Source organism: Talpa europaea, assembly GCF_964194135.1.
Source record: "Talpa europaea genome assembly, chromosome: 4".
Taxonomy (NCBI): domain Eukaryota; kingdom Metazoa; phylum Chordata; class Mammalia; order Eulipotyphla; family Talpidae; genus Talpa; species Talpa europaea.
The window spans coordinates 140320737-140331986 of NC_140070.1; positions in this window are offsets into that span (position 1 = coordinate 140320737).

Genomic DNA, 11250 nt, shown 5'->3' on the forward strand with positions numbered 1-11250 from the left:
ACCTCCTACCCACCCCCGCAACTGCAACCAACACACTTATGGGAAGCAGAAGACTGGCGAGAGGAAAACAGGCGAGAGGTAATCAGGTCATCAAAACCTCAAAGCATCAACCAGCTCTGTGACCCAGAAAACTCATATTTGGGTAAAAGGGACTGGATACCGGTCCCCCTCAGCAAAGTTGCAACATGGGTGTGTGCGGAGTCTCCTCCAACCAACCAGCAAGTCTCAGACACCAGCAGAGTGTCCACTCAATTCTGACAATATCTCCCCAGGGGCAGTGTCAGTTTCCACAGGTTAAAGGCTCAGTGTCCTGAGACCATCCTTCACTTCAGTCACCAGGTTGTTACCTGGGCTGCTGACCAACCAGCTGAGACTGTAAATTCCCATGATCCCCTCCTCGGACTTGAGGTGCCCACGACACAGATTATTATATGTGCTTCTGACCCACTAGATCTAAAACAGAGGCTACTCAGGTTTCACTAATTCACTAATTTGCTAAAATGACTCAAGGAACTCAGGAAACCCATTTACTCACTAGAATATTGATCAACTGTGAAAGATATAACTCAGGAACTAGTTAGTAGAGGGGGAAAGGCTTAGAGTTTCCACGTCCTCTCCAGATTCACCATCTCCTAAGTCTCCCCATGTTCATCCACCTGGAAGCTCCTGGGTTTTATGAGGCTTCATTATATAGGTAAATAATTGGCCACTGGCAACTGAACTCAACCTCTGGCCCCTCTTCCTGTTCAGAGTTGCTGGAGGGGCTAGGATCACACGGCAGGTTTCCCTGGCAACCAATCCCATTCATTCTTGGATGTTTCCAAAAGTCACTCCTTTAACATAAAATAGTCAAGTTGTCATATACCATGGGCTGAAGACCCAGGCGTAATGAAGTTATAGGAGGTGCCACGAGACCCCACTGCAGGAAACCAACCAAGCCTGCAGCTGTGTGGTGTCAACTGCCCAGTAAGCACTGGGGCCCTCGTTTCAGACATCAACAAACTGCACTCCTAGGTGATCGGTCTATGGTCGCCGGGCTAGTAAGTAACAAATCCCTGGAGGGAGGGGTGCAGAATCCAGGCCCAGGCAGGGCCCAGCATCATTTCCGGCTGTTTTTTTTTTAATTGAGCTAAAATTCATGTAACATAAAATCAATCATTTTAAAGTATACAGTTCAGTGGCATTTAGTCCTTGCAAAGTGTTGTGCAACCACCACCTGGATCTAGTTCTTTTTTTTTTTTTTTTAAATTTATTTATTTATTTATTTATACAAGCACTGGGTACAGTCAGAAGCACGGGAGGGCGAGAGAATCCACCAGAGCCAGAGCGGGGAGCAGAGCAGGCAGAAGGACCGAAGTACACTGCTGAGGGGAGCAGCGGGTGGCAGGAGAGGCCTGCGTGCCATGTGGGACCCTCCTCCGGTGGCCGGGGAGCAGCCGGGGATCGAACCGGCGCTGCAGAGGCTGCGGGCAGCCTCGCAACCCAGCGCTCAACCGCTGCACCACCGGGGAGGCCCCACCTGGATCTAGTTCTAAAATATTTTCATTACCCCAAAAGTAAACTCATACCCATTAAATAGTCACCATCACCCCACCCCACCCCATCTTTCTGTCTCTGTGGACTTGCCTATTCTGGACACTTTGTGCAGGTGGATCACTATGATATGTGACTTCTTGTGCCTGACTTCTGTCACTTAGCATCCTGCCTTCAAGGTTTGTCCATGATGCAGCATGTACTGGTGCTTCATTCTTTTTTATGGTTGAATACTATTTCATCAGCTGGCTAGCCCACATGTTGTTTAGCCAGCTGTTATGTGTATTGAGGATTTGAACTGAGTTCCAACTTACCCCAAGCCCTTTCAGGATACAAGGTTGACCTCCACCAATGCTTGTTCTGGATGCTCTTTGTAATCTCATATGTAAAATATAAATATTTTCTCCTTGTACAGACTAGCGGCCACTAGTGGGGAAGGAGGCTGCAGGGGCGGGGTGGGCAGTGGGGAAACAGGTGAAGAGTCCACTGTAGGGTGATGGAAGGAAAATGGCCCTTTGCTAGAGATCATGATGTCATCCATACAGATGTTGAACTATAACGAGGTACACCTAAAACTTTGATGTTATTAAACCAGTTACTGCAAAAAAATTTTGATTAAATTTAAACCATAAAATAATAAACTCAAACGGAAAAGAAAAACCATGTTCTTGTTGTAAAACAAACAAAACCCCAACAATACTCATCAAGCAGTGAAACGCAGGTGCTCTACATCCTGTTAGAAAGCGGGGACTCAGTCTGCCAGAAGGGAGCAGAGAGCACTGGGCGATCCCTGCCTTGTCGTCTGCACGCTAATCCCTCCTCTGCTGACACCTTACCCCACACCTCCTATAAACATGCTCAGATCTCCCTCAACTCGAAAAATAAATACACATTTCCTTTGGCGCGACCACTTCCTCAGCTCACCGCCACGCTTTTTTCAACTCACACCCACTCATCGGTTAATCCCTCCATGTGGCTTCCCTGCCTGCTGCACCAGCCCCGTTGTCTGAAAGTCAAGATGGTCCCATCACCCAAAGTGTGCCCCCAACCACACCGCGACTCGGCCAAGCTCCCCTGTCCCTCTCCCCTGCAAGGGCTGACCTTGAGAAGGAGCCCCCTCCAGGGACTCTGCCTTCCTCCGCCTGTGCTCTAGCTTGACGTCATTCATGTTCCCATCTTATTCTCTTGGTTGATTGCAAGATCCTGGAGGTGGGGAGTGTGTTATTTTAGACTCCATGATGTCACATGCCTTATCAGTTCTCAGTAAATATTTATTGATGCCATTAGTTAGGCTGTTTGTGTACGTGTGTCCCCAAATGATAGCAGGTCCACCCACCCCGCTCTAAACCCCGCATCTCAATGAAAGTACAAAAAGCAGCTCTGCCGCTCTTCTGAGGAATCTTAGCAAGACTTGTCCAGCTCGGGTCTAGGTTCTCAGCACCCAGAGGCTGTTTGAACCCATCAAGAGCACCTGGCCTTGATCCGAGACGGGCCTGCCTGCTTTGCCGGCCTCGCTGGATGAAGTCAGATGGCTTCGAGGAATCACTTCCTGCCCTTCTTCACGTCTAGTGCTGTTACTTTCACACTTAGCTAAGTAACCTTTGATACTGTGTGGTTATAACATAATAACCACATGTTGCTTTGTCGTCTCTGTCAATGGTGAAAATCTGAAGGACTAAACCGCTGGTAAAAGTGTCTTCGCACATCAACCACACAGCAGCCATTATTATGTGAACCAGGTGACTATTTTCACCAGGTAGACTGAGGACAAGTTACAAGTGGATTACAAAACTGCCTGGGCTCGCCTGGGTGTGGGTTAGCCCAGACGTTATTCTGGGAAGCTATTGATCCATCCCTTTCCTGTTAGTCCTAAATCCTTGTGGCTGACCCCGGGTCACAAAGTCCCAGCTGTGTTTACCTAAGTGAGTGCAGGGCCATGCCAGGTGTGGCCAAGCCCCTCCACCATGTGGTTTTTTCCCAGCTGTAGTGGGGCTGTTCCGGGAGGGCAGGCCCTGCCCAGGGGGGGTGGCTGGAGTGGGGACTGAACACTGGCATCAGATTTCTGGGTGGGATCTTCAGGACGACTCCCCTCTCCTCTCCGGCCCAGACCCTCCATGTCTTGAAGTCCTACTTTCCTTGATGACCCGCTAGCCCAGGCTGCTTCACTGCCCTGCAAAGCTACCTCTGGGTCTAGGGTGTCCTTAGCAGCTGGGACACTCGCTCTCCTTTTCCGGGTCCCAACGGGGTGGTCCCCTGAGTGTAGCTCTGCATCCTGGGCCACCAGCTGAGAGACATGAGTCTCCTTTCAGGCGTCTTCCCTCAAGTTGACTCCTCCCTGGTGAGGGAACTGTTAAAATTCGTAACAGGGCGTGCACAGAAGCGACTAAACTTGAGCTGAGCCCCAGCAACTGAAACAGGTGTGGGAGTTGGGAGGGCAGGGGTGTCAAGAGGAGGATGCCCAGATTGCATTTAGGGGAGGAGTCTATCAACATGGAAGACCCAGTTATTTAGAGAAACCACTCCATATGTGGACCAATTTTATAATTATCTAATAATCTTCAGCCAAGTTCACTTTTTTGCCCTTAATTCAAACCTTAGTCAATAAAATGTAACTCTTTTGTTGTTGGTTTTTTTTTAGATTTATTTATTTATACAAGAACTAGGGTACAGTCGGAAGCGCGGGAGGGTGAGAGAATTCACCAGAGCCAGAGCGGGGAGCAGAGCAGGCAGACGGACCAAAGACACTGCTGAGGGGAGCAGCGGGAGGCAGGAGAGGTCTGCTGTGCCATGTGGGTATCTCCCTGGCCGGCCGGGAATGGAACCTGCGCTGTAGAGGCTGCGGACAGCTTCCCAGCACTGCGCTCAACTGCCTGCACCACCAGGGAGGCCCTAATTCCTTTGTTCTTAACCTGGGTCCCCAAAACCTATATAATCTCAGTCACTTTCTTAACTGAGGATGAAGATTTTTTTCCTTCCATGTCCTTGTCAATAAGTTTGCAATAAAACTTTTTTCTTTTCTCAAAACCTGGCACCATGGTATCAGCCTCTGTGCACATTGGGCAGTAAGCCCATTGCTCAGTGCAAGGTTATTTCTGGATTATAAGCTTATGAATAATTTTGGTCCCTTTACTATTTTTCTGTTTACATAGTCATGACAATGAGCAAATATCATTATAACAAGGGAGAAAAGTGACAAACAAAAGTTTGCATGTGTTTGTTAAGTTCAGAAATTCCAAATCAATTAAAATTCCGCTTTAAGTTAGGACCCAAGAAAGCCAAAACTAGCTTTAGATTGGAGCAAAAATCAGACAGGAAGTAAAATGCCTGTCTTAGAAACTGCCTTTTTTACTTCAGATACTAGTGCACCTTTGAACATGAAGTAGCCTGTTTTTCATACTGCAGTTGCTAGGAAACTGATCTTAGTAAATGCATAGGAGCGCTGACTACATATGCCTCCACACTCTTTCCTAATTTTCTAGATTCATTATTTGCCCTAGGCCTATAAATTTTTACTTAATATTTTGTACCATGTATTCTTTTTTATTTATGAATCTTTAAATAAAAAATAGTACATGCATATAGTCCAAACAACCATACAACATAATTATTATTCTCAGCTGCCTGAGAATTCTAGAGAAAGAGGTATGGCATTCATTCGGTTGATACCTGAGGAGTAGAATGCTGCTGCTGTTTCCTCGGCACTGCTCACAGGCCAAGCCAGGTGCTGATCCAGTGACTGGCATTATTATATCATACACCAGCTTTCCCTAGAAGTCTCAGCTCTGGCAATAGCCTTGTCAAGGGGAATGTGTACCCAGAAAGAATTGTTTGTAGAGACGTAGGTACTGAATGAAGAAACCAGCTGTTCCCGATGACTCGCTCTTGTCTACTATAAGATGATGCATATTGAGAAATACATATCGGCCTTCAACCCTCCCCCAACTCCCATGCCCATTTCTGAAATCCTGGTGATTTCCTGGGTGATAGAAGTGTCTTTTGCTCTAATAAGGCAATTCTGGGTGGCGTTCCTGGGTGGTACCTGGATGGAAGATAAGCATGGAAAGAATAAACCATGATGAGAACTTCCTCCTCTGGCCCCTATTCTCTGGAAAAGAGAAAAGGGTTGAAAACACAGTTAATGATTAAACATTACAGCCGTGATAAAATCTCCATAAAAATACCATTAGTACGGGGTTCAAAGAGCTTCCTGGTGGGAAGGGTGCTCCTTTGGCTGAGACACTCCCAGACCTCACCCTGTAGCTCTTCATCTGGCGGCCCGTCTAATATCCTTTATCAAATGCTGCAATAAGTGTCTCCCTGAGCTCTGTGAGCTGCTCTAGCAAATTATCAAACCCAAGGAGGGGGTCTCGGGAAGCTCCAATTTCTAGCCCGGTGGGACGGAAGTTGTGGGTAACCTGGGGACTGTGGCGTGCAGTTAGCTGAAGACACTCACTTGCTGACTTGAAGACGGAGGAGGAATAAGGCCCAGGAGACACGGAATGAGGTCAGTTATGGAAGCTGAGAAAGGCAAGGAAACAGATTCCCCCGGCACCTCCAGAGGGAACCCAGTCCTGCCAATCCTCTCTGACTTCTGGTCTCTAGACTAGAAAATAATAAATTATCTTATTATAAAATTTATTATCAATTTATTACAAAATTGTGTGTAAGTTTGCAGTAATCTGTGGCAGAAACTGGTGCAGCCCCCAAGAACAGGGGATCCAGGCAGGCCTCCCCAGGGCATCCCTGGGGGACACCGAGTCACCCATCTCCGAGCTGAGGGCCCCCAGCCTGGGTCCCAGCACAGCTGGGGGTCTTTGAGGCAGGCACAAAGGCCCCCACGGCATTCTCAAGGAAGCCCAGAGAAATCATTCGCCTGAGTAAGGCTTCCTGGGTGAATGGAGACATCACACTTCTCTTTTGGTGACTGGAATTTACCCACAGTGTGCAGCATGGTTCTGCTGCCAGAAATGCTGACTGGAGGCTTCTCAGAGGTGTAACACAGGAACTGCATGACCAGGAACTTCGTTCTCAGACGGTGTGACTCCATCACAAACGTGCTCTCCCTGACATGAGCGCAGCATCCCTCAGACGGAGGCCAGGGGACTATTCCCTTCCCTTCCTCAGACTGTGCTAGGAGCTCTTTTTCACACACTGGCATTACCAAAGCTCAAGGCCCTTTCTTAGTAAGCTTGGGCTGCCATAACAAATTACCACAGATGGAGTGGCTTAAACAACAGGCATTTATTTTCTCACAGTCTGGGCTGGAAGTCCAAGATCAGGGTGCCAGTATGGTTGGGTTCTGGTGAGGCGCCTCCTTCCTCAGTAGAGACTAATCTTATCATGAGGGCCCCATCCTCATGACCTCATACAACCCTAGCCACCTCCCCAGAACCCCTGTAAGGACCATGAGAATAGAGGCAAGACCTTTGACATATGGATGGGGGGCAGAGGGACACATTCAGTCCCTAACACCCCTGCAAAATATGTAGCCACATGTGCCTGCACCCAGACGCACACGCGCACACACACACACACAGGAGGAAGGCCCTTCTTCTTCCAGGTGAGCCAGCCTAGTAGTATGCAATGGACAAGAGGCTCCACTACCTGTTTCCCAAAGCAGAAGTGAAAGGAGCAACAATCACATCAGAATATATGTGGGGAGGGGGGATGCAACTGTATACGTGGAAAACAAGGCGGATCACCATAACTGAGGTCAAGAAAACACCCGCAAGGCTAGTCCTATGCATGTTTGCAAAGAGAGTGAGAATCCTCACTGTTTTTAGCCTCCGGGATACGAAACATAAAATTCTTTTAATTCAGTGGGGCTGGTTTCCCTGGTGAAAAACTGTTGAAGAACTGGGGACCTTAGCAGATGGATGGGGAAGGAAGTCCTAGTGGTTCTTGGAGATGTTTGTGTTTTTTTTTGGTGTTTTTTTATCCCAGAGAAGGTGTTTAGCAGAAGGAATCCTGACAGAGGGGATGTAACATGACTGTAGGGGAGGCTGGGAATTGGAGTTTTCTGAAAAGGAAGCTGAAATCCCCCAAATATAGCAAAGGTGTTCAAAACAAGACAAATGGCTACAGCCTCCCCCTCATGGTTTTGTTAGGAGGATGGAGGGGCAGCAGAAAACTGGGAAGCATCTCAATAAATCGAGTGTGGGTGTGGGCGCAGGTCCCTCTGCGCGGAAGGTACTGGAAGTGACTCATCCCTGGTGCTGCCTGCACCGTGTTGCTTTCCAGCAGCCACCTCTTTGCCGAGCTGATCTGCTCATGAACTGCTCTTCCTTATGTCCAATCTACCGGGGTTTTCCCTAAGTCTACAGGATGCAGATGGTTATTGTCAACACAAAAAGATAATGAGATTATCTCAACCTTTCCAGAAAAGAGAGATCGTTCAAGTGCCTCTGAATTACTGATCCAAGGGGCTTCTTAACACGTACTTTGTGCAGAGCTGAGAACCAAGGGAGGGCTCCCAGGCCTGACCTTTCCAGTTCCCAGGGCAGCTTCTGGAAGTCGTTGGGGCTTTCCCAGGAACGTTGCCAGGGGCAGGAATATTAAAGATTTAGCATCTACCTAAAATACTGGAGCCTCTTCTGTTCAAAGTTCAAGAACTCATAAAATCTTCCCCTCTCTATCTAATCTCTCCTCCCCCTGCAACATGTCCAGCTCTCATCTCCCTTTTTACAGCGTGATGAAATACACGTGTCCTGGAAATGGCTGCACCTGCAAGGCTTACTCAGAGGAGGGGGTGGAGGAGGAAAGAGGATGTATTTTTGGAATAAGGCTTTACATGGCCTCACTGGGGACGCAGGAACACAGGCTTTGCAGAAGGGTTGAAGGAGGGTGTGGCAGCCTGTGAGGGCCAGAGTGAGGGGTCCAGAGCCAGGCTCCGGAGACCCAGGGGAGCTGGCCTTTCACTCGTAACCTAGGCCGCTGACCTTGCTGCTGGCCATTCTTGGAAGAGAGGGCACCAAGTAACAAGTCGAGACCCCATTTAGCAATGTTCAAGGACTAACTTCAAGTTCAGGGCTCCTGAGGCTCATGTGACTGGGGGAAGGGGGAGGAACACTATACCCCTGCATTTTGGAGGTGTCATCTCAGGGGGATCCACGATGCCACAGAATACTGCCCAACAGTAAGTAGGGAAGGCAACAGGGCCCAGGAACTGAAATCTCAGGCATGAGATGGAATTTTAGAATTTAGATCATGAATCTGGGAGGGGATTGGTGCAGGCGGGAAGGGGGCGGCAGGTAGGTGGACAGCCGAGAATGTGAAGCAGCATAGGGAGGACTTAATTTTTTTTTTTTTTAGATTTAATGTTTCATTTATTTTCTTAACATCCATTGCTAATTTTTGGACAGCGTTTGATTATGCCTATCAGGTGTGGTCCCAGGGGCTATGCCACCACGGCAGCACCCATGATCCATCACTACCATCCCTTGTGCTCTCCCCTCCCCTATTCTGACCCCTCTCATTCCCCCTGGAAGAATGTCTTGATGTTCATCTTCAAAGACTTGCCGACAAACCCAGGATTTCATTGGGGAGCTAGAAAAGTATGGTGGGTGGGCAGAGCCAAGCTTGATTATGGGGAAACTGAAAAGACAGAATGAGAAGCTCAGTGTGACTTCTCCAAAGAACATACAGACAGCCCACATTCAACATCACTTACTATAAGAGACATGCTACCCCCTTCTCCCTTTGATAACCACTATGTTTTTTACAGAGTCCAAGATTTATTCTTCTTGTGTCTTGCCAATTTGTTCACTTTGGTTACTTATATTCCACATGTGAGTGAAACCCATCTGATAATTCTGTCTTCTTTTGCTTAGCATCATCACCTCAAATTCCATCCATGTTATTGCAAAAGACAAGAGTTAACCTTGTTTGTTTGTTTGTTTGTTTGTTTGTTTGTTTGTTTGTTTTTTTGTGGGACCCTCACTGGCACCCAGGGAACAAAAAGGCACTGCAGAGGCTGTGGGCAGCCCCGCAGCCCAGCGCTCAACTGCTGCGCCACCAGGGGAAGCCCAAGAGTTAACCTTTTTTACAGCTGTGTAGTATTCCACTGGAAACAGCATATATACCATAAGTTCTTTGTCCAGTTATCTGTTGATGGGCATTTAGCTTGATTCCACATCTTGGCTCTGGTGAAGAATGCTGCTGTGGACAGAGGAGCGCAGATATCTTATCATTAGTGTTTTCAGACTCTTTTAGCACATACATAGTCACGGTATTGGTGGGCCATAGGATTTTTCCACTTTTAGTGTTTTAGGGAGTTCCCATGTCATTTTCCATAGCGGCTGCACCAGTTTACATCCCCACCGGCTGTGGATGAGTGTTCCTTTTTCTCCACACCTCACCAAAACTTATTGTTTTCAGTCTTTTTTATAACTGCCATTGTTTCAGGTATGAGGTAATCTGTCATTGTGGTTTTGATTTGATTACCAGCCCCCTCAGTAACCACAGATTTCCTTGTCCTTGTTCCTGAAAACTCTACCTGAAGGGAGGTTACAAGCCCGCTCTGACCTGAGACCAAGGTGCATTTGTCCTTTTCTTTAACATGTTGGGTTTTTTTTCCCCTTGATTAGAAAAGAAATATATTCTCATAGGGATCAGTGAAGAAAAAAGTATAAAAAATAAAAGTGTTAGCATCATAATCCCACTTCCTTTTCGTATTTTGGTCTTTCCTCCCATCATTTTCAAGGCATCCTTTTGGGCAAGAATTCTGCCTTCTGTCTGCTTTTTCCACGTCCAATCATTTTCCACTTAATCACACAAATGTGTCTATGTCTTGAAAAAAAAATCAAAGCATGATTTAAAGAACTGCTAGGTATTTCATCACCTATTTGCACAACGGTGGTCGATTTTTAAGGCGTTTTACAAAAAAAAAAAAAAAGAAAAAAAAAACGCACAAGCCACAAAACAAAGGGTTGCCAAACACGGTGCTGCCAGCGGCCCTGGGGCTGCTGGTTCCGTTTATTCCACTCATGTTGGGAAACTCGGGGGCCAAACGCTCAACTCCGGGTGCCGCGGGGGAGGGGCCGGAGGGGCGGCGGGGGGCCCGGACCCACGCGGGGGCTGTACCCCGAGGGCGGCCCGGGCCGAGGCGCGGCCGGGACACCCCTGGCTGCTCGCCTTCTTCTGGGGCTCCCGCTTCACCCCCTTCCCCCTGCGCTCCGGGCTGAGCTCACCGAACCCTCCCCAGGCCGGCGCCGGCTCCACCTGGACGCAGGAGCCAGGGGTGGCAGCAGGCGCAGGCCCCTGGGGGCCCCCCAGCACCCCACCCCACCCGGCGCCCCGGTTACTTCCTCCCGCGCTTCTCGGCGCCCCAAGCCGGACCCACCCAGCATGTGAAACGCGGGACGTGCCCTTCTCCTTCCGCTTTCTCTGCCCACTGCGCCCCCCAAACCTCCGCCCTCCCGCCCCAGGCCCTGTGCCACCAGCGCGCGCTTCAGAGCTGGTTTCTGAGCAAGTGTGAAAAGCTCGGGGTGCCCCGCCGCTGTGCAGAAACCAGAGGGGTAAACCCAAGGGGGGCTCTCCTCGCCGCGCCACCCCAAGCGCTCCCCGGCGGAGGGAGGGGAGAGCGGGGGGTCGCGGGGTCGCGAGGCCGGGCGCCCCGCGGGCGCGCGCCCCGGGCTCCCCCCGCGCCCCGGGCCTCCTGCCTCGGCGGGGCCCCGACTCGGGCCCCGACTTGGCGCCCGGCCCGCGGGGAGCCCGGGG